The sequence below is a fragment of the Diabrotica virgifera genome, chromosome 1, assembly GCF_917563875.1.
Source record: "Diabrotica virgifera virgifera chromosome 1, PGI_DIABVI_V3a".
Classification (NCBI taxonomy): domain Eukaryota; kingdom Metazoa; phylum Arthropoda; class Insecta; order Coleoptera; family Chrysomelidae; genus Diabrotica; species Diabrotica virgifera.
Window position 1 is genome coordinate 40,663,455 of NC_065443.1, and position 20,070 is coordinate 40,683,524.

The 20,070-nt window shown below is 32.6% G+C and overlaps 1 long non-coding RNA gene across 1 annotated transcript; it reads left to right on the top strand.

Moving 5' to 3' along the window:
* Positions 1 to 9,417: 9,417 nt before the first annotated feature.
* On the top strand, positions 9,418 to 18,399 carry LOC114334741 (uncharacterized). The gene is made up of 2 exons (XR_007698576.1): positions 9,418 to 9,743; positions 17,992 to 18,399. It is a non-coding gene; the product is annotated as an uncharacterized LOC114334741 (long non-coding RNA).
* Positions 18,400 to 20,070: the final 1,671 nt, after the last annotated feature.

Consider the following 20,070-nt stretch of genomic DNA (forward strand, 5'->3'; position numbering starts at 1 on the left):
ATCTATCGTGGAACGAGAAGTAGGCCAGGTCGAGAGTAAAAGAACCTCCTTGAGCCCAGAGTGTCCCGGTAGCTGATAGCAGTTTCGAAAAAGGTAGAACACAGCATCACGACAAAAGCAGGAACGAGAGCTATTCGAGCTAGTTTTTCAAAGGAGAACATCACTGGAAGCCAGGACGAGGTTTGATCGCAGCCAAGGATAGCAGGAAAGGGTTTTGTGTGAGGACATTTTCAGTTCACCAGGAAAAGGTCAGTCTCATTTGTTTGGACATGAATGTATGGGTTTTTCGTATTAAATTCCACAAAAAAAATTGAATAACATAATCAATAATATCAGAAAAGCTTCATCAAACTTAAATAGAGTTGTTCCTAATAACTCCTAATAGTTAAATGTTAATAAAAACTTTCAATTGAAAACCAAAAGGAAATAAGATTCCCATTTGTAAATGTTATGTTTAAGAATAATAAGAAATAGCAAATATCAAGCATTGATTGCCTTTTAAATAAAATAAAAAATATTTTGATTATAATTGTAACCCATATGTGTATTTTTTTTACTCTTTTCTTTTCTATCCCGATTAGGAACCATTAAGAAATATTTAGAAGCCACGGAAGTAAGTAATTAATTTATAATTCGCCCTGAGATTGAAAACATATTGATATGTGATCTGGTTAATTAATTGGATTAGTATTAATACATTGATTAAATTAAGTAACATATAAAAATATTATCTCATATCAATAATCAAGATCACATCAATTGTCGTCCAACGTGGAAAGCATTGTAAAGTATTTCTAGTGGCAAATTTGAAGGATAGAAAGAGTAAAGCCGGTATTTGAAAATTTATATGCCTGTGGTAAAAAGTGAGATACTTACATTTGATAACATAAAATTTTAGATCTCTTTAGGTACAAATTTTACATAACTGATTTAATATTTTATTTTTACGATATTTACATTTGATATATTTATTGACAATTTATAATATTTGGGTAAAAAAAAAGTCGTATTGGTAACATACTAGTAAAATTTCATATTTGGCGGGGATAATACTTCTTGAAAACAAATGTCTGTGACAAGAAGCCAAAGCAAGGATAACAAAAAACAAAAAGAACATTCAGACCAAGAAGATATTTTAGACACGACAATCATGGCATCAGAACAGCAAGAGTTATCAGGAATAGATAAACTATTACAACTGATGCAACTCCAGTCACAAAAACTGGATGACAATCAAAGAGAAACAAAACAAGCAATGGATGAAGCAAAAAGGACGATGGATGAAAATCAACGTGAAACGAAACAAGCCATGGAAGAAACATCAAAGAAAATGGATAAAGTGGATCAAAAAATGGATGAAACACAGCAAAAAATGGATGACAATCAAAAAGAAACAAAACAAGCAATAGAAGAGAACAATAAGAAAATAGAGGAACGCATAGAAAAGTATGAAAAGGAAATAAAAGGATGTTTGACAACAATGAAAAACGAGATAGAACAGCAAGAAATGAAAATTAAAGATCACATGCAAGAACAAGAAATAAAAATGAAGGAGTTAACGAATTGCCAGAAAAAAGAAATGGAAAGTTTGGAAAACAAGTTGGAAAATGCTATTCAAGTAGACAGAGAAGAAGTGGAAAAAAGAATCACAGAAATAGAAAAACAAGTCACGGAAAACAGGACGCAACAGAATGTCGGAGAAAGAAGAGAAATGGTTATACATAGCACAGATGACGTGAAGATAAGGTTTGGCGGGGATGTAAGAAGATTACACCCAGTGCCGTTCATAAATAGCCTGAAAAAGAAAATACAGCACATCGGAAATTTCGATACAGCAAAAGAAACTATCAGAAACCATCTCAAATATGAAGCAAGCCTATGGTTCGATAGTAAAGAAGAAGAATTCGGCAATTGGCAACAATTTGAACAAAAATTTTTGAATTATTTCTGGGGAAAGGTCCAACAATTGGAAATTAACAAGGAATTGCAAAATGGGAAATACAATGACAGGATGGGTGTATCAGAAAGGACATATGCTTTGCAAATTTACAATAATGCAAAACATTTACAATATAATTACTCATCGGAACAATTAGTCGAACTGATTGCAAGACATTTCGAGGAAACGCTGGAAGACCATATCACATTGCAAAATTACAAAGACATAGATAGTTTATGCCAATTCCTACAAATAAGAGAATCACGTCTAAGAGAAAGAAAATCAAGAAGGTCGCGAGAAGATTACAGGCCCCGAGAAACACAAGATTACCGAGATAGAAATCAAAATAGGAGGGACTATACAAGACGAGATTTTAATCCCAGAAGGGAAAACGAAAATAGAGACAACGGAAGAGGAAATTATGAACAAAGAAATAGGCAATGGAATGAGGACAGAAATCGAGAATACCAGAATAGAAACACCACACGCTCAAATCAAGAAAACAGAAATAATGGTAGACAAAATGAACAGGGATATCGAGAAAACCGAAACAGATCCGACAGACCAAGAGAAAATAGAAGAGAAGTAAATAATACCCAGACAGATGAATATGACGGAGAGAGACATTATGACGAAAATATAAACAACGATGAGCAACCGGCGTCTTTTCACGACGGCGCTCACTAAAAACCAAAAATCAAACAGGAATCTTTTGTCACCCCAAGGAGTTTATTAAATTGGCAGGAAACAACGAAAAGAAAAATGGAGTTAATTTAAAATTTGTGGATGGATTTATCAACGAGAAACCAATTAAAATTATGATAGACACTGGATCTGAAATAACATTGGTCAACAGAAAACTAATAGAAGAAGTTAACTTAACAAATTTAATTTATAAAATACCTAGGGTAAATTTAGTGGGCGCAAACAAACGGACATTGGCAACTATAAATGAAGGCATACGAGTAATGGTACGACTGGGCAAGAATATGTATGCACTACAATGTGTAATAATGCCGAACATGTCACATGACATGATAGTAGGAGTGGACGAATTGGCAGAAAAACATGTAGTGATAGATTTTAAAAATAATACGATGAAACTAACAGAAGAAAAAGAAAAAGAACAGGACAAGGAACATGAGAAACAAAATACGGACGAATCAGGTAAAGAACAAACAGTGGAAATGAATTTGGCAGCGAAGCAAGGACAAAGAAGAAAAAGGAGAAAAGGTCAGAAAAAGATAAAAGAAAATGAAACCTGTGGCTCCTCAAAAGAAGAGTTGAGCCCAGAAGAAGAAAATTTGAGAGTATCAGAAACAAAGGAAACCTGGGATTCCTCAAAAGAAGAGACGGGCTCAGGAGAAGAAGAAATAAAGCTAAAAAATGAAAGTGAAAAGAATATGATTGAAACAGTGGTATTTGAAGAGGAGGTATATGCAAACGAGGATGCAGAATGCACGGTAAACATGTGTGAAGAATCTGAGAAAAAAGACAGAAAATTAATATGGGAAAAAGGGAAAGACAACATAATAGCCGACACTCTAACACAGGATGAGGACACTGAAAATAAGGAAACAATTACTCTACAGGTGGGACTAATTAGAGTAATACAAGAAGAAGGGGTATAAGACGTAGATTAAAGTAAGGAAATATACAGGGAGTTGGTTTTGCCTCGAGAAAATTTATTTAAAAATGCAGATAAATTTTATCGAATACAAGGCGGGGATTTGTTATATTTCTATTTGATATAAAAATTAAAATTTGATAATTATAAACAAAATTCACTTTAATATAAAATATTTTTAATTTTCTCAACCTCGGGCATATAAATTTAGAACAACCTGTATACAACAAATTGTTATATTTAATTTTAAGAAGTGATTAGAATAAGCGTACGAAACTCGGAACAATGTGCTTAGATAAACAAAGTGAATGACGAGTACCATTATCGTTCTTCTCGGAAGGTCGATCATTAGCCTATGCTAAATAAAACTCAGTGAAATAGATGATAGTTCATTATCGTTTTTCGCGGAAGGTTTCGATCATTAGCCTATGCTAAATAAGACTCATTTGAAAGAGAGAATAGGTCATTAAAATTTGTAAATAGTTAGAAAGTATTTTAGAATGGGAATTAAATATTTTCTTTTGAAATCCATTAAGCATATTTAGAAAGATTAAAAATTGGTTTTGAGGAATATTACGAATGAGAGTTGGTGGTGGAAGATTGATTTGTGAATCTGGAAGGGATATTTAGAAAGTAGGGGAATGGATGACAAAGTGAGGGAGAATGTTTTGAGCTGTCGAGGAAGTGAAGTCGAGTAGTAGACGGTAGTGTTCGAGGAGTGAGATAGCCGGTGTAGTTCCGTGAGTGTGGAGTATCTATCGTGGAACGAGAAGTAGGCCAGGTCGAGAGTAAAAGAACCTCCTTGAGCCCAGAGTGTCCCGGTAGCTGATAGCAGTTTCGAAAAAGGTAGAACACAGCATCACGACAAAAGCAGGAACGAGAGCTATTCGAGCTAGTTTTTCAAAGGAGAACATCACTGGAAGCCAGGACGAGGTTTGATCGCAGCCAAGGATAGCAGGAAAGGGTTTTGTGTGAGGACATTTTCAGTTCACCAGGAAAAGGTCAGTCTCATTTGTTTGGACATGAATGTATGGGTTTTTCGTATTAAATTCCACAAAAAAAATTGAATAACATAATCAATAATATCAGAAAAGCTTCATCAAACTTAAATAGAGTTGTTCCTAATAACTCCTAATAGTTAAATGTTAATAAAAACTTTCAATTGAAAACCAAAAGGAAATAAGATTCCCATTTGTAAATGTTACGTTTAAGAATAATAAGAAATAGCAAATATCAAGCATTGATTGCCTTTTAAATAAAATAAAAATATTTTGATTATAATTGTAACCCATATGTGTATTTTTTTTACTCTTTTCTTTTCTATCCCGATTAGGAACCATTAAGAAATATTTAGAAGCCACGGAAGTAAGTAATTAATTTATAATTCGCCCTGAGATTGAAAACATATTGATATGTGATCTGGTTAATTAATTGGATTAGTATTAATACATTGATTAAATTAAGTAACATATAAGAATATTATCTCATATCAATAATCAAGATCACATCAACATATATATATATATATATATATATATATATATATATATATATATATATATATATATATATATATATATATGTAGGTTTCTTTTAAAGACAATCGTAATAAAAGTCCGTTTGATGTTTAAGAGTTTTAATTAATAAAATAGATGACTAAATTTTTGATTACTATTAAATTGTCGAAATGTAAAATGTACTTTGCGACCAAAATTCTACGCGTTCTTATTCTTACAAAAGGGAAATGTATTTATAGAATAATTTGCGTCTAATCAATATGATACCCGTCTAAGTATTATCCCTATGCGTCTTGCGTCGCTGTGATGTTAATATCGACTGAATGTATTCCTTCCCACACAACCAAAATTCTTTTATTTACTGCTAATCTTCCCCTTTTCATGGTTTAATTCGCTTTCGTGGGAACTAACCTATTAGTAATAAAAATTGGGTCAAAGGGCTCTACTTTGTTAATTTTGTATCTTAAAAATAAACAGAAGCTGCTCACTAACTACCCCTCGATTAGATACGCCCACCCATCTGTGCATTAGAGCCTCGCCGACAACCGCTCTGAATTCGTCACGATGAATCTAGCACTCTTTCTTTTTGCGTAATTTGACATATATTCCTTATAACTTGGCTGTCCGGCATCTTTCATCTAATGTTGGAGAACTCGTGCTTCTTCCATTTCATTTGAGCCAGCATATGATGCAAGACGATTTATGTGAATAAATTTTGCTTTACCGTTTGGCAACTTATTAATGCTGTATATGTATTTAGTCATTTATTTTCTTCCTAACTTCATACGGCCCTTCCCATTGTCTTTGTAGTTTAAGAAACAAGCCTCGACGACGTTGTGGATTATAAAGCCAGACAAAATCACTTACTTCTTTCATTCTGTCACTGGCTATCTGGATGTATTGTCGGGCAAGTTCATGAATGTTGTTCATTCGTAACTTCAGGCGGTAGAAGTATTCTTCGCCTGCAACATCTTCCTCGGAAAGTCTGCAGCCGTACTCTAGGTCGTAGGGCAAACGAACTTCACGACCCAAAATCAAGCAGGCTGGTGTTTGACCTGTAGTTTCATTAACGGCTGATCGGTAGACGATTAGTGATAAATTAATGTGCTGGTCCCAATTTCTCTGATGTTCAGATATAACTTTGGATTGTTTTTACCCATCGTTCGGTTTATCCTCTCGACCATTCCATCTGACTTAGGATGCAGGGGTGTCGTTCTGGTCTTACTGACACCAATTAATTTACAAACGTTTTGGAGAATGGCTGACTCAAACTTTCGCCCTTGGTCGGAGTTGATCTCCAAGGGAACACCAAGTCTGTCGAATTATTTATTTAACCAGAGCCTTTGCAACGGTAGCTGTTTCTTGATTTAGTAATGCATAGGCCTCGGTCCATTTCGTAAAATAGTCCATGGCTACCAGGATGTATTTATTTCCAGCATCGTTTTATGGAAATGGAGCTGCAATGTCGATTGCTACTCTTTCTATAGGACTACCAACGTTGTACTCTCTAATGGGTGCTTTCTTTTTACCAACTGTACCATTACTGGATGCAAACAGTTCACATTTCCGGCACAATCTTACACCGTTGATTGATAAATACGGAAAGATACGAAAGCTTATGCATTATTTTGTTGTCTTTAAAACCTGCCCGTATAGTGGCGCGCCTAGCTTAAATTTGTACTCTCTAATGGATGCTTTCTTTTTACCAACTGTACCATTACTGGATGCAAACAGATCACATTTCCGGCACAATCTTACACCGTTGATTGATAAATACGGATATACCAGTATATTTATCAGTCAACGCTTACACCATCTTTACAGCTCACCCAATAGACCCGTTCTCGGACCTTTTGTAGTCTTAGTAATACCAAAGTGTCCACCTGATGCACCGTCATGCAACTGACGCAATACGCTGACACTTTACTTTTAGGTATTACAATCAACTGAAGCTTAGATTCTGTACCATCATCGTTCTCAAAGCTTTCTGTACAGAAGATCATCTTTTAGTAACATGCAATTCTATTGACTCCAGTAGGCCTTGACATCTGGAATACATGCAGTAATATTTTGCCAACTAGGTCTCTCACTTTGACGCATCCAATCCAATACTCTTTTTACACATGGATCATTTTTTTACACATACTTTGAGGCATACGAATTTCAGTATGTACTGTTTATTTTTCAGCAGACTACATGTTCACAACAATCGACTAACAACCAGAGACATGTAAAAGGACAGACTTGGCTAGGGATATGCCACTCAATGCATCGAGGTGTAACGCCGACATAGGATTGAGTGGTCTAGCCATCTTTGTCAGTCACATGAGCGGGATCGTTTGGATAAAAGAGATAGATAGACCACCGATCGACTGTTTGCATGCTGTTTCCACGTTACGCTTTTTTGGTGAGTATTCCGAGTCTAGGCTTAATATGTCAATGCTAACAACTCATGCTATCTGCTCTATGACAGTAGCAGTAAACAGGCATCTGTAATATAATTTCACTTACGTCGTAGAGATGGAGCAAGTGATATTAAAAAAAGTGGGGTACGCCGTTTTAGGCAGCTACCCCGTTTTGTCCGCCTTACCTAGAGATTTAACATATCTGAAAAAAAGGGGAAAATTGGGAAAAAACAAGTTTATTCCGTTTTTTCCAGACCACTGGAAAAATTTGAAAAAACGGAAAAATTTAAATATTTTTTCATTGAGACTTGAAACGTGAAAAAATACCAATTTTAAACTCGTTTAAATATATTTTGTAAAAATAATAATAATAATATCTAAGATATAAGTGCAAACATGACGTATGTATATACGGTCAAGAATTATAATTATCTAATAATTAAGAGTATCAAAACCGAAACTTCAAACGTAGAGAGTACATTATAACCAAAGCGCTCAGTGGTATATTTTAATCTGAGTCTGAATTTTCAGACCAAGCATCTGATTCAGACTCGAACCCTGCCTCATTATCCTGAAAGGATAAAACAACATGATTTTTGTCAGTTTCTTCTAAAAGTGGATCTGGTCTAGCATCGTAAATAAATATCTGTTTTTCGTTTATAACCAAATTTAAATCAAGAGCAATAACTTCTGAATTTTATCCTGTGATAATATATTTCGTTTTCTTGTGTGTAGGATGCTGTGTAAAGACCAGTTTCTTTCTGAAGAGGCGGAAGATGGAGATCCATTTAAAATTCTGGAAGCAATTATGGCATAAGTGGTTGCGATGTACACAAACCTTGCCACCATATAACGGGATGAGTATTATTCACACTATCCCATAAAGAATTTGGACCAAAAGAATCCCATTTTTGTTCTAAACTGCCAGATTTGCCACCACCTTCGCTACATCTAGATTTAGTGAATGAGCCATTTCAGAAATGTTAGTCTATAGCTTCCATTAGTTGGTCTTTCATTCAATTGTTCTCCTTTAAAGCGAGCACCAAGAAGATTGGCTGCAAAATGAATCTACTTAGAACAAAAATCGTAGCGTTTTTCAACATATTTTAGCAAGCTTTCGATAAGGGAACTAGTCTAGTCAACTTGTTGAAAAATATTTAATATTGTGTCTTTTATAATTAAAGACAAAAGGCACTTCTGATAATATAGATCTATCCAATTCTACAAATTTCTCGATTTTAATACGAGATGCAGAATTTGTTTAGTATATTGTAACAAATTTTAATTTTTCCGTATTTTCCCTGTTTTTTTTGCGGAAAAAAATAGGTTTTTTTCTGTAACCAATTTTTCCGGAAATTTTAAATCTGTAGCCTTACCCCTACTAACCTTCCGATGACCAACCTTTGTTACACGGATGACCAAGGGGGGGGGGGGAGAAAATGACCTCAGGTCAAAAATGACAATTAACAAAAAAATTAATTAAGTTTTTTTTTTTAATTTTTTTTATGACATGGACTTTATGTCATTCAGTCAGTCACAACATGAGTATTAGTGTCATGTGTAGTGTGTATGTTGAGTAAGTGTCTTGTTACTTTGCAAAGTCGACGTCATTAGCGTAAAACTACTTGGAATTACACATAATAGACGCTATTTTACTAAACATCAACTTCAGAATATATTTTTTATTCGTAAAATATAGGGAATTTTTTTTATTTCAAAATATGAGGATATCTGGAATGATATTAAAGTCAAATAAAAAAATAATGAGTTAAAAATTGAAAATACTTTTGAATTTATTAAAGAAAAACATACGCTGGGTCCACAATTTCCCCCGCTTGGTCATCCGAAGGTTAATATTTTAACATCAAAACAAAATATTTTATATTAAACATGTCTATATATTATTAGATATCCCATTTTGGTTTTTATTGCTTTACTGCAGAACGGTCCTGCTTCAAAGTCGGATGTGCAGGTTAGAGGTCAAATTATTTCTTGGCAATAAGATATGAGCATAAAAATTTAAAATGGTGAAACCCAAGTTATCCAAAATGATGACTACAAATTGCGCATTAGTGCTTTTATGTATCCTGTTTTTAAATTACAGTGAGTGTAATGTTACCTTAAGCTACGCTGATTTTTTTAAAAATCTGTCAAAATCACAACCTAGTAATACCCAAAAGGCCTACATCATCCGAGTGAATTGTAAACAAGGATACAAAATGATACATGGAAAATGTCGACAGATCTTTTATTAGGTTAGTTAACTCATTATCTCTTATTTTTACATTACACATCTAAAGCTTGTCACGCACTGAAAATTATAACTGAAGGGTAAATTATATAGCAAAATAATAGTGAAATATAATATACAGGGTGTAACCAAAATGTAGGTCATAAATTAAATCATATATTCTGGGAACAATAATAGTTCGATTGAAGTCAACTTACCTATGTAAGTACAAAAGCGCACATAAAAAAAGTTACAGCCCTTTGAATTTTCAAAATGAAAATCGATTTTCTCCAATATATTGACAACTATTACAGATTTTATATAGAAAATGGACATGGGGCTTTTTCATGGTAGGAACATCTTAAAAAATATCAGTAAAATTTGTGCACCCCATAAAATTTGTATGGGAATTTTTTCCTTTATTACTGTACCTATCATTATAGTGACACGCAAACGTTTTTAAACCTTTTTGGCGTTTTGTACTTTTTCGATAAGCCTGTTATTATAGACATAGTTTGAACATTTGTAAAATGCACCACATAATAATTTTGAATTTTATCTAAATTTATAAATAATATGTAAATGTAAATCTCTAATGTCTCTAAAGCTTGCTTTATGCCTTCGTCTCCCTGACCGTATATTTTTCCTTTGAGAATCGGCAGTAGGGGAGTGCATATAGATTTTCACTTCGGACAAAATCAAACAAGATAGAACTTTTTGTAATTTCGTTAATAAACGTTTAATAAACAACAAACATATCAAAAAGTTCTACTCGAGAAGTGTGTGCTTCATTTTTTATTAAACAAATGAACTACGAAGTTTGACGTTTTTTTAAATAACTCCAAAAATATAAACTTTAGAACAAAACTGACTTGACCATTGAAAAATCCAGAAAATTTTACAAAAAAAAACCTTATATAAAGAATTTTCTAAAATTAAATCTGTATCATCTATAATTTTTTATTTATAACGCTAAAGTCACCGTTCTCACAAACATTGGCGCACTGTAAACTAGCGAACGGCAAAGTGCACGGTTGAGTTTTTTTAATGTAATTCTTTAACTAATGCAGCGTTTCTCAACGTTTTACCATTTGCGCCCCAATTTTCCATAATTATTTTCACCGCGCCCCCCCTCGTTCAATAACAATATATCTATGCAATAATAATAAACCTTGAGCAACATGAAACCTAATAAACTAAAAAGACATTGGGAAACGATTCGTAGTGAGTACATTAACAAACCCCCAGAAATTCTTCGAGTTAAAATTAAAACGGCGTGATAAGCAAAAATTAGTTTCAATAAAGACTTTGACTGTGAATGAAATAACTTTACTTGCCTCCTATAAAGTCTGATATTAAATAGCCACATCTAAAAACCTAACACTATTGGTGAAGATCTTATATTACCAACTGCAATCAAAATTGTAGAAACTGTGTTTGGAGATAATTTTGTTAAAACATTGGAGTTTATACTTCTATCAAATGATACTGTTGCCCGCCGAATTGGTGATATAGCTGAATATGTACAGGATCAGCTAATCAGGAAGTTGCGTGAAAAGCCGTTTTCGATTCAGCTTGATGAGGCAACAGTAGCACTAAATATGTTCATTTTATTGCCTACGTTCGATTTTGTGATGGCAGATTAGTAGCAGAACTACTTTTCTGCAAACCAATAGAATTGATAGCAAAGTCGCTTGCATTATTTGCTATGTTAAATGATTATATAAATGAAGCAAAAATAGAGACACTGTGATCAACAGAGAAGCTCTGGCTTGAATATTGTGCTAACTACGGTTGTAACAATAGTTAATTATCTACATAAAAAATGAGACCTTTGAAAACTAGAATCTTTCTGTACTTTGCCAAGACACGGATGCGGTACATTCAGCATTATTATTTTATTGTGAGGCAAGCTGGTTATTACGTGGGAAATTTTTACAACGTGTTTTGAATTAAGACATGGAATCGCCATTTTTCTAGAAGAAGAAAAGAGGCCGCAAGCCAAGATGTTTCACGATGGTTTATTTTTGATGAAATTGAGTTACGTGGTTGATATATTCGAGAAACTAAATATTTTGAATTTACAACTTCAAGGGGTCAATACACATATATTTGATACGAATTATAAAATTAACGCTTTCTGTAGAAAATTGAAATTGTGGAGCAGAAATTTAAAAAAAAAAAAACTAGAAATATTTGAAAATGTGAATGAATGTTTTAAAACTTACCAGGTTGAAGAAAAACACGTGAAAGTTGTTTTTGTAACCATTGAAAATCATTCAGCAATGCTGACAAAAAATTTTAAAAGATATTTTTTGCCGACGACCAATTAATATGTACCTAATAGTTATGAGTTGGTCGGGATCCGTTTCAAATTACACCCGAAGAGCTCTCTACTGCAGAAGAAGAAACCTTCATAGACTTCACAGCAAATGCCGAAATCAAGAAACAGTTTAATATTAGATCCCTCTTTGAATTTTGGGCAGGGGTAAATGATAAGTTTTCTGCACTGAAAACCAGAGCGTTTCGTATACTATTACCGTTTTCACCATCCTACCTTTGCGAAACATGATTTTCCGCGATGGCTGCTTTAAAGACCAAATATAGATCGTAGCTAAATATAGAGAAAGAACTGAGGGCGTCTATTTCTGATATTACACCCTGTTTTGATAAGCTTTGCTCTGCAAAACAGGCCCAAGGAAGTCACTAATTTACATTAAATTAGTTGATTTAGTATTCAGTGCTCATAACTATGTATAGCTCCTTGTTCATGGGCATTTTATTTTTTTGTTTGTCAGAATTTTGTTTTGCTTTGATTTTAGTAAATTAGTCAATGTTTTAGGTGTTTTTTTTTTATATTTTCACGCCCCCTCATTGCTAAAAGCGCGCCCCCCTAGGGGGGCGCGCCCCACAGCTTGAGAATCACTGAACTAATGGATCAAATAAAATTTTACAAATTGAACCTAAAAGAAGAATAATTAAGCTATTCTATGGTTATAATAAAAAGAAACAAAATGTATGGACATAAGTACGCTGAGGGCGGAAAATGAGCTTTACATGAATTTTGTTTAAAAATTATTTAAAAACGTGTAACTAATACCATTTTTCTTATAAACCCTCAATTTTGCACAACTTAGCTTTCAAACATCGTGCTAAATGATGTTTCATTCAAAAAAATCTCAAAAATGTAATTCAGATGATATGACGTCTTAAATAATGTAATTTTTGAAATCTTCGTAGTTTTATAGAATTACCACCACTTTAAGACGGTATTACTCAAGTTTGAACAGATCCATTACAGTTTTATAAGTGCATTTTTAAAGTTTAGGATGTAGTCTTTAAAATGCATTGAATTATTTTACTTTAGAAGTGAAATAGACTATTAATTTCTTTTTGAGAAAATTAAGAAAGATAACAAAAATGTAATACAAGAACCTAAAATTACTAGCTAAAAAAATGTTCATATAAAGTGATCAAAACTTTTTTTTTGTAAAACTTACTTAAAATACACTTATTAATAATAAACTTCAACAATATTAAATGTTCAGCAAAAAAATTTTTTAAACTCTTATACAGTAGGTCTGCGTAACTTGGAACCTAATGATAACTTTTTACTATCAGTTTTACGACAAAAAGTTATTCTTTATAAAATACTCTGCATCGTATATAATCTAAGATGCAATTATCAAATATCAAATTTAATGAATTTTATACGAGGTATGTCAAAAAATACGAATTTCACTCAAGAGTAAAGTATCGTTAAATTTCACAATATCGAAAAGTGTTATAAAGAAAGGTTGTTTGGAATTAAAAAATTTGTTTTAGTGTTCAATTACACCCTTCTAATTAAAATATTGTGAATAATAAAGGCACTTAACTCTTAAGAAAATTTCATATTTTTTACATACCTGGTATAAAATTAAAAAAGTTTAATATCTGATAGTTGTATCTTAGATTTTAGACCAGGGAGAGCATTTTATGAGGCATAACTTTTTTTCGTAAAAGTGATAATAAAATAGTTATCATAATTGAAATAAAATGATGATGAGTATCCGTAATTTGAGAAAAAAATTGAAAAAAAATTTCGATTAGAATAATGTAATTGTATATTTAAACATAGTTTTTAATTTCAAACAACTTTTCATAATAGCATTTTTCGATATTCTGAAATATAAAAGTACTTTACTCCTTAACGAAATTCATATTTTTGACATAACTCGTATATTATTGATAAAATTTGATATCTGATGATTGAGTTTTATATTTTTGACTATCCAGAGCATTTTATGAAGAATAACTTTTTTTCGTAAAATGATAATAAAAAAGTTTTCCATGTGGTTCCTAGCTACGCAGACATACTGTATAAGAGCTTCTGTATAAGAATTTTCAAATTGCAATGCCATATTCGGATTCAGTATAATCAAAAACAAAATAGAAACATATTTGATTAAAGCAAAATAATGAATTTAACGATATTTTTAAAATTAATAATACAAAATAATTGTTATTGTTTAAACAATTAATAAACAATTAGCGGCCAAATCCGCAAGTAGAACTTATTACTTTAACATGTATATAAACAAAAAAGTTTTAGAAAAATATAAGCTTGTTTGAATTTTCCCGAAACAATGCGTATTTTCGTTCTAATTGCACTCCTCTATTGTAGTATTTTTTTTATTAGTATTTCATATATTATCTTTCAATTTATGCTACAATTTATGTTTTTCAGATATTGTCCTACATTTGATAGTCTTAATAACTGTATATGCTATTTTTTAATTAAAAATACAAAAATAGACGGTTTCGTTTTGATTTAAATCTGTCTCCTGCCCTCCTCCGATAGCGCTATTTCTAGGTCTACCTGTTATCAAGCAGGCTATGTAAGAAGACAATTTTACATCAAAACTTCCGTAGTTCTCAGTATACAATAAAACTATTTATACCGGAGTAAAGTTAGAACGCCCTCTAACGGGGAATAAGTGAAATAAATGTCGACTCGAGTACAACAACTAAAGTGGTATGGACATGTGCAGAGAATGCCAGAACACCGTCTGCCAAAACAGATTCTAGATTGGTCACCACATGGTAAGTGAAAAAGAGGCCGACCCAGAAAGAGCTGAAGAGAAGGAATAGACAGAGAGATCCGAGAGAGAGGTTTAGAGGAAGACCTTTGGGAAGATAGAGATGCATGGAGATTGGGCATCGGAAGACGTCGGAGGACGTTTTAAACCGATTATATATATATAATGTCGACTCGATTCTAGTTCTCTGTTGACCCAGATATGAAAATATCAAAAGGCACCGCTAGGAAAATATTCCAAAAATGCGGTTCAGAGAAACTATATGAAACGAGTCTTTGTACTCTCATACAGAGTATGGCATTAGTAAAAATACAAAAATAGACGGTTTCGTTTTGATTTAAATCTGTCTCCTGCCATCCTCCGATAGCGCTATTTCTAGGTCTACCTGTTATCAAGGAGGCTATGCAAGAAGACAAATTTACATCAAAACTTCCGTAGTTCTCGGTATACAATAAAACTATTTATACCGGAGTAAGGTTAGAACGTCCTCTAACGGGGCGATTTGGCCCTCGATTTGTATTTTTACTAATGCCATACTCTGTATGAGAGTACAAAGACTCGTTTCTTATAGTTTCTCTGAACCGCATTTTTGGAATATTTTCCTAGCGGTGCCTTTTGATATTTTCATATCTGGGTCAACAGAAAACTAGAATCGAGTCGACATTTATTTCACTTATTCCCCGTTAGAGGGCGTTCTAACCTTACTCCGGTATAAATAGTTTTATTGTATACCGAGAACTACGGAAGTTTTGATGTAAATTTGTCTTCTGGCATAGCCTCCTTGATAACAGGTAGACCTAGAAATAGCGCTATCGGGGGATGGCAGGAGACAGATTTAAATCAAAACGAAACCGTCTATTTTTGTATTTTTATTAATGCCATACTATGTATGAGAGTACAAAGACTCGTTTCATATAGTTTCTCTGAACCGCATTTTTGGAATATTTTCCTAGCGGTGCCGTTTGGTATTTTCATATCTGGATCAACAGAAAACTAGAATCGAGTCGACATTTATTTCACTATTTTTTAATTATTTTAATTTACAATCGATTAATAAGATTTTTCATCACGTGTTTAATTCGGTACCATCAGATTATTCTTGTACTGGGAATAATCTACTAACATACATTATTATAAGTACTAAGGATAAATTTTGAGTATTTTGTTTCTGCATAATTACGAGTTTTGTCAACTGTCACGTTTAAGAAAATTAACCAAAATAAACTTTCAGTTCTGCACGAAGGCAATTGGGAATACAAATCGGTAAATTTTAAGCGCTCGAGTGTAATTCGGTAAGATTATTTTAATAATAAAACTGTATTTATAAATAATTTTAACTAATATTTGATTGATATCTTTGTCTACATATTTGCTAAACCTGCTAAAAAATGCTGTTCATTTTGACAAGTTGTAAAACATTAATTATCACACGATAGTAAGAATAAATTAGAAAATAATGCTCTAGTGTGTTTCTCAAACTTATTGCCATTGGGCAATAGTCACTTGAGTCACTCGAAAAATTGTCTCATTATTTTCGATTTGATCTCACTCTCTTGTGATATTAATGTTGATAATTTATACATAATTTACTTTTTGTTAGGTACTCACTAATTTTAAAACATATTAAAAAGTAGCCGCGTTTCAATAAAAACTGGCTTATCGAATAAGTAGTAGGTATGGAGCAAAAAAGTTTTAGAAAATATTGTATTTAACTAATTCTACCACAATAATAACTTAATTGGAACGTACACAAACATTTTGGGGGGTTTAGGGGGTTTAGGGTTAAGTGGTTTATGGGGTGCACAAATGTGACTTATTTTTTAAGATGTCCTGGCATAAGACATCGATATGTCCATTTTTAATATATTTTAATATAAGATCTGTAACATTTTTCGATATATTGGAAAAAATCGATTTTCAGTTTATAATTTTAAAGGGCTGTACGTACAAGATAGTTGAGTATGGAGAAGAATATGGATTTATCAATAAACATCAAGAAAACGAAATTTATGACGATTTTAAAAACCCAAAATAATGATGAACGCCTGACAAATAAAGGTAAAACTTTAGAACAAGTTGAAAACTACAACTATCTTGGCACAATAATTAATTACACAAACGATTACTCCAAAGAAATCAAAGTTCGAACAGAGAAAACAAGAACAAACTTCAATAAAATGAGAAAGGTACTTTCTGCAAGAGAACTGAAATTAGACGACTTAGGGCCAATTTCTCATATCGAGTTCAACTCCAGTTTAACCTGAACTTCTAGTAAACGTCAGTTTAATTCAAAATCGTCTTTCTCAATTCGCACGTTCAACCGATGGCAGTTTAAACTTGAACGATGCTTGAACGGTGGAATTCGGCCGTTCAAAGATTTCAGAACTCAGTTCAGATGATTTCGTGGACTACGCATGCGTTGTATTAACACGAAACGCTGTCATATATAAATATATCCTATTTTATTATATTAAGCCTAACGATAAAGGATAACATTATTTTTGTTTTTATAATATTTATTTATAATTATTAAAATGACTATTTGACTATAAATACTTAAATTTAACTTTACTCAAAAACAGCATAAAAAAGGTAATTCAAAATGGCGACAGGTTTTTACCTTTTGCCATCTATTGGCATTTCTCGAAAGCTGTAGAACGAGCGCTGACATGAACGAGCAATGAGAAATGCAATCCCGACAAAACCGTAGATCACCGGTGAACCTGGTTCAACTGAACCATAGATTACCGCAGGTATGAGAAATCGACCCTTAGGGGTGTATTCTGTAACACTTCAGTTAAATTTTAGAGGCCTCTAAAATTTTAGCGCCCGCTAAAAATATTTTGGTATTCTGTAAATCATACATCCGTTAAAATCATAACCTAAACCGTTAAAACCCCCTCTAAATAAAAATATTTTAGAGTATGTCAAAACGTACCCGCTAAATTTTTAGCAGTCCGTTAAATGTGGTTTGATTATTTTTGTTGGGTTATGTTTGTATGAATAGTAGTTTGTTATTCTTGTATTATACTGGAGATAAATATTTAAAAATGGCAAATGGCTTTTTATAACGTATTTGGCGAAGAAGTACCTACTTAATAAATAATAATGAAAGGTAAATCTCATTTTACTTTACAATCGACACACTACACCTATAAGTAACAAAATTCAAATTTTTGTTTCTTTTTGTAGAGCTGATTTCAGATTACAACAAAAACAAAAAGTAATTGACCTGAAAGTAACTATGATACAATTACCATTTCAAAAGAAATTGGTACCTACCTAAGTAGGTAAATACCTAGAAATGTGACTGAAAAAGTGTTGGAAGTCAAAGATGTTTGTCAATGCAATTAAATCCTATTAATGCAGGTAAAATTATTTAAAGTTATTGTGGAACATTACAAAACGTACAAAATGTTTATAAAGGTGAAGTTTCAGAAGGTTTATAACCAGATGCAGATTAATAAGATGACCTTAATGTTATTGAAAATAGACCATTTGACCAAAATTAGTGTCGAATGGGAGAAGAAATAAGATATGCAATTTTTTCAGCAATATTTTAATGTATAACTTAATAAATAAAAATGTTTAATTGGAAAATATGAGTTTTACTAAAAAATAATTAAATACAATAAATATTATTTTCTAGGAAACTGTCAATTTCTTCTTCTTCTTAAGGTTTTTGGCCTCTGACAGTCAGTTTTCGGTCTAGGTTAAAAGTAGTTCAAAAATGATACGGCAACGTGCGACGTTGCCGTATTTGTTCCAAAACCTTTTGGAGGATTCCTCTAAAAAAATATTATTTTAGCGGTCCTCTATAATATGTCTATACAGAATGTCAATCTAACCTAAAAGTTTTAGAGGACCGTGAAAAGTTAAATTTTAGAGGCCACTTAAATTTAACGGAAATGTTACAGAATACACCCCTTAGGCAAGCAAGGTGTTATATTTTCTCGACTCTGCTTTACGGGATAGAAGCATGGACACTTAACGTTGACTACTAAAAAGTTGGAAGCATTTGAACTGTGGGTGTATAGAAGAATCCTGAAGATAACATGGACCGATCATGTCCCAAGTAGCAATTTTTCGACGCGACAACGTTGTCTACCGCGTGGCAACGTTTTCTTACAACGTTGTTATTGCCTAAAAGACGACCCTATTCTGCACTGATTTGGTGGACGATTTTTGAGTTGTCTTGACGTTGCCTAGGCAACCTCCTGTTTAAGCAACATCGTTTCGTAACCGTTGCATAAGACAACTGAAGCGACTATAAAAAGCACCTGCGCGTGCAATGGTTGCTCAAGGAGTCAGACTAGTTATGTTTTTTTACCTATATTTTTAACACCTTTATGGTGAATGCGAAAACCAAAAAGTTAACTGTTTTGACATCGTATTGGGTATTTAAATTTATATGATATAAAGACATAAAGGACTTATTACCTGATGTGAAATTTATAAACGCATCTCAGATTACCGTCAAATATGGATATTTCACCTGTAAAAAACACACGCGCTCCTTTTTTTATGACATTTTTGACAAAAAATAATTAAAAAAATTTTAATATAAAAGTCAAAATTTATGTTAAAGATGTTCTGTATAAATTTAATGTATTGATGGTGCTTTTAAAGGTATCAGAAAATGACATTTTTATATTCTGTGTTTTCATTTTCTTTACATCCCAAAAATCTCAAGTAAAACCAAAATGGCGCATTAAACAATATTACCAATATTACTAAAAAAATACCTTATTATCAACCTTAGACGGATAAGACAACTTAGAAGTCCAATCGCCAACCAAACACGGCCGCGCCGACTATCAAAACCATTTTAGAACGCACCCTCTTATTGAGTGACAGAGGTCATGTGAACAGTGTCAAAAATGTATCATTCTCATTAACAGCGTTGCCACATTTAGTAGATTTCTACTTTTTTGTTAGATTTTTGATATTTTTAAAAAAATTCTAGTAGGCAATATTTTTTAGTAGATTTTTGGTATATTTCAACAGAATTTGATCCATTTTTTTCGAATCATGAGGAAACTATAAAAGTATTTTTGAAAAATTTAAACGCAGAACGAAAGACTGTATTAGGGTATTTAGAGAAACCCAAACGTTTCTTTTGAACGAGATATTTGGAATTAAAAGTCACACTAAATTTTTTCTTTTTTTCACCCCTGTAACGTATTAAAATAAACATTATAGAAGTTTTCAGGGACTTTCGGTCCTCGGTAATAACGTAATCTTTCTTTGAGCGTTTAAATTTTTCAAAAA